Raw genomic sequence first — 4,261 nt, 5'->3', positions numbered from 1 at the left:
CACTTTGTGGAGGGCTATGGGGGACCATGGGAGCCCCAAAGCCATCTGCAGAGTATTCGGTCAGACTGAGCCACTGGCAGATCCATCTAACCTAAGGCAAGAGTTGTGATCAGCCTTATCAGGCAGAGACCATTGTAATCTTGATTACACCTGATTGAACTTGACCCGGCAGACATGACCTGAATTTGTCCTGGGAGCAAGTATCCCTTACTGGTTCCATGACAGAAATTTCTTCCCTGTTTATTATTGTTATTGTTGGGGAGTCTTTGCCCTCTTATACATTATTAGTGTTTTCATCTGTATACTTTTATGTTTTTATCCTTACCACCTTAGCGAGATTTTGTTTTCTGTTTGGTCTCCCAGCTGTGATGCCCAGAAGGAGTGAATGCTTAATGATAATAATGGATACAAGGGGATATAGGGAATGCAGGGGTAGTGGAAGGCAAGGTAGGGAGTAAAGGGGGATTTGGGGAGTGACTAATTACTACGGGAGGGGGTAGGGAGTACTGGAATGGATTGTGATTGCATGAATCATTTTAAAGGCGACTTGACCATGGGGCATGGGGAATGTGCTAATAATCAATATAGGGGTGATTGTCCAATTCGCCATGATATGATCGAGTTATTGAACTATTGAATTATATGATATGTAAATTATTTGCAAATAAAAAACTCAAAATTCCCTTATGATATATTTAAATTTGTTCTAGTTTTAAATATTCTCCCCTTTGTGATTGAGGTTTTAATTTGTTATTCTTGTTAGTGTTGTTTGTTTGTTTTTAAATGTTTTCCTTTATATGAAATCCAGAATATGTAAATCTACAGAGATAGTAACTGGATTAATGGTTCCTCCTGGGGTATGGCCAGGGAGAGGGAGGGGAAATGAGGAACTAATAATGATGAGTACAAGAATGAAGAAAATGTTCTAAAACTTATTGTGATGATTATTGTACAATTCTTCTTGATGTTATTGAATTATTGTATAATATGTGAATTACATGCCAATAAAACTGTTAGGAAAAAAAAAGAATCCATTTTGGTCCTGAGACCTTGTGGTAAACCCTAGGCTATATTGTTATTGTTTTATAACATGTGAATGTGGAAAATGGCACCATTTCAAATACATTACTTTCTTTAGTGTGTGATTATTTGTGCTGTAAATTAGTAAATTAACTATTATAGTGTGTTAGTCTGGGTACATTAGAGTAACAAATCCATAGAAACTCATATATATGAGAGAGCTTTATATAAAGGGTAAGTGCACATCAAGAAAACATCCCAACCCAATGCTGCTCAAGCCCACAAGTCCAACATTAACCCATATGTTCATATGCCTGACACCAATCCACAAAGTTCTCTTCCATCTCACAAAACACACACTATGATGCCAACTTCAGGAGGAAAGCAGAGTCAGTGAGTGTGTAAGCATCTCAGTGCTGGCAGGGGTCTCCACACGGCTACACCAGCACCCAGGGCTGCATCGGGGTAGGTCCATGCGGCTTCTCCTCGGGGATGTCTTGCAGGAAGTGAGCCTTGCCAGCTGGAGCAGGGAACTGGCTAAGGCAGCTGCACCCTGGTCTGACCATCAGAAAGCAAGAGACCCAGGAGCTAGAAAGGCCATTTATCTCTCTGCCCTTCAGTTAATCCCACATGTGTTTATCTGCCAGGTTGGCACAATAAACTTTAACTATCTCATATAGTTAGGCATTTCATAATCCCATCATCAAATACACATTCCCCAAATTATATATTTTTTCAAATGAGCAACAGTTATTTTTGTAATCTTTTCACTGTGTAAATGGCAGAGCTCCTGATACTTAAATTAACATGTTTGCCTTGTCTGAGTCATCTTTTCAATTAACACAGCATTTGGTGAAGGGCCCGTGCTTAGGAGCCAGCCTGCCTGGGTTTACTTTCTCTAGCCCTTATAAGACTTGGATCTTGAGTAAAAAATGTTCATCTTCAAAAGACAGTAGCAACACTTGTCTCATTTAATTACTACAAGGATTACATGAGTTGATGCATGTTAATATCAGTGCCTAAGTTTGAAGGACTAAATTGGTATTTTCAGTTATCATTCCTGAATCGTTATTACTACAAAAGTAATAGAATTTTTGCCAGGAGCAAAAATGGATTTTTGTTTAAATTGTAAAATTGAATTTGAACCAGCTGCTCCTGAGACTAAGTGCATGTATCCACTCTTAATATTCCTTACAGAATCTTTATAATCCTCTAATTCAGTTTTGATATTGTAAAATATTTTTTAAAAATTACACACCTGTCATCTTTGGTCCAAGATTTTCTACTCAAAAACAGGGTTTGTGCACATTATAAATTTTAGACCAAATATCTTTGATATTAGAAACTGTCGGTTTAAGACTTACCCATATGTTAGAATACTTGCAATCTAAAACCGAACAGTGCTGTCCACAGCTGATACAATTTTTTATCTGCCCCAAGATGTTTCAAATACTAAAGAAAAAAGATGTGTTTATATTCCAGCTTTGTCTCTCTTTTGCGCTTCTCATCAACTAATACAAAGAATTTAATTTAGCAATATGCAGTGCAAAAGATGAATTACATTGAGAATAATTTATTTGCAAAGATAGAAAATGGCAGTGTTCCAGTCAAGTGAAGCAGTTGCCATAAAATGTTTAATATACAAAGTTCCATAATACCATAGAGGCCTAGGGTTTTATTATACTCAACAAGAGGGTAGCCAGAAAATCACTTCAAGTGTAATCTATTTTGGTGAGGGTTCCTCTAGGCAGTGTATTTTTCTGGTACTGTACTGTTGGAATTCCTCATGACCAATCTCAGTTACAGATATTTCAGGCTACTGCAGCTTAACTAGTTTAGCTATTTGCTGTTATAAAGAATGTCATATTAAACTGTATTTTATTACAAGGTAGTATTTCCAGGGCTGGAAATTACTACTCTGGGAGTTCAAAGCCAAATAAATGTTCATTCTTGTTTTAACTATACCGCATGCCTTTTGGAATGTATATGCTGAGAAACAGAGTTCTAATTTCTCATTTGGATCTGGATTTCACATCACTGGCTTGATAACAATAAGAACCCATAAAAATCTTCATAGGTTCCTTAGCATGAGACAGACAGGCAGGCTCTGTAAGAGAGCATACTAGTTTGTTTCTCAGCTTCAGCAGCACATTCTTTAAAAAATGCCAATACCTTTTTTGTGTTAGGCGATGAGAAGCAAATGTGCTCCTACGTGTATGTATATAGAAAGACATTTATACCAATGAATGGCTCACAGAGTTCAAGAAGTAGTTACAATGTGTCAGATGTAAGTGGGAGGCGTATCCAGACTCCTGTAGCTGCTGAGGCTGATGAACAGGAAGCAGAAGATGAAGCAGGAAGACCACAGGCTGGTGGATGCAGAGTTGAATGAATCCAAGACCATCTGAATGAATCCAAGGGAATCCAAGGTTGGCAGTACTCTTATGACTTCTGTGAATAGCATGCAATATAACAGGAGGTGGAGGAAATAGATGTAGGATCCAGATCCAGCGGGAAAAGTGAGCTAGCTTCCATATAGTGTCAATCTATCCTAAGAGTATGCCATACCCCTGAAGGAGCCTCCCTGCATTGTGTCAAGACTGTGACTAGATTGAGATGGAACTCTGCTCCACTCTTCCCACAAGTGGCTGGCTGCTTCACAAAAGATCCCATCATATTTTCTTAGATCACATCATGAGATGATCTAAAATAATGTAGCCACCTCTATGATTGTTCCTTCAGCAAAGACTGAAGAAGCTTATTTTGTGTCTTTCTACTGTGATGGACTGACAAGTTTAGTAGAGGCCCTAAGACTGGGCATTATCACCAATTCCACAATAACGATGATGCTGATATATCTATGTTGTCATTATCATTTGTACAGAAAGGATTGGCATAAAGGTATATTTTACTGCTACTGGTAAGGAATAGGAAGAACAAAACTGAAACCGAGGCTTGGAAAACTTCCAACTGGCATTGTGATCTCCCTGCTTTCCTTAGCTCAAGATAAGATTACTCTATTTGTGTATTTAAAAATTGATCATAGTGGTGCCCGGCTATCAAAAGATATAGCCTCTGGTTCTTAAAGGCTTGAAGGTAAACAAGCAGCCATCTAGCTCAGAAGCAACAAAGCCCACATGGAAGAAGTACACCAGACTGTATGATCACACAGTGCCGAAGGTATCAGTTATCAGGTATCAAGAACAAATGATCATATCATGGTGTGCTCACCTCCATGATA

Source organism: Echinops telfairi, unplaced genomic scaffold (assembly GCF_000313985.2).
Source record: "Echinops telfairi isolate 266 unplaced genomic scaffold, ASM31398v2 ScPeMD7_7469;HRSCAF=8507_0, whole genome shotgun sequence".
Taxonomy (NCBI): Eukaryota; Metazoa; Chordata; class Mammalia; order Afrosoricida; family Tenrecidae; genus Echinops; species Echinops telfairi.
Note: the sequence above shows the minus strand (reverse complement) of the source record.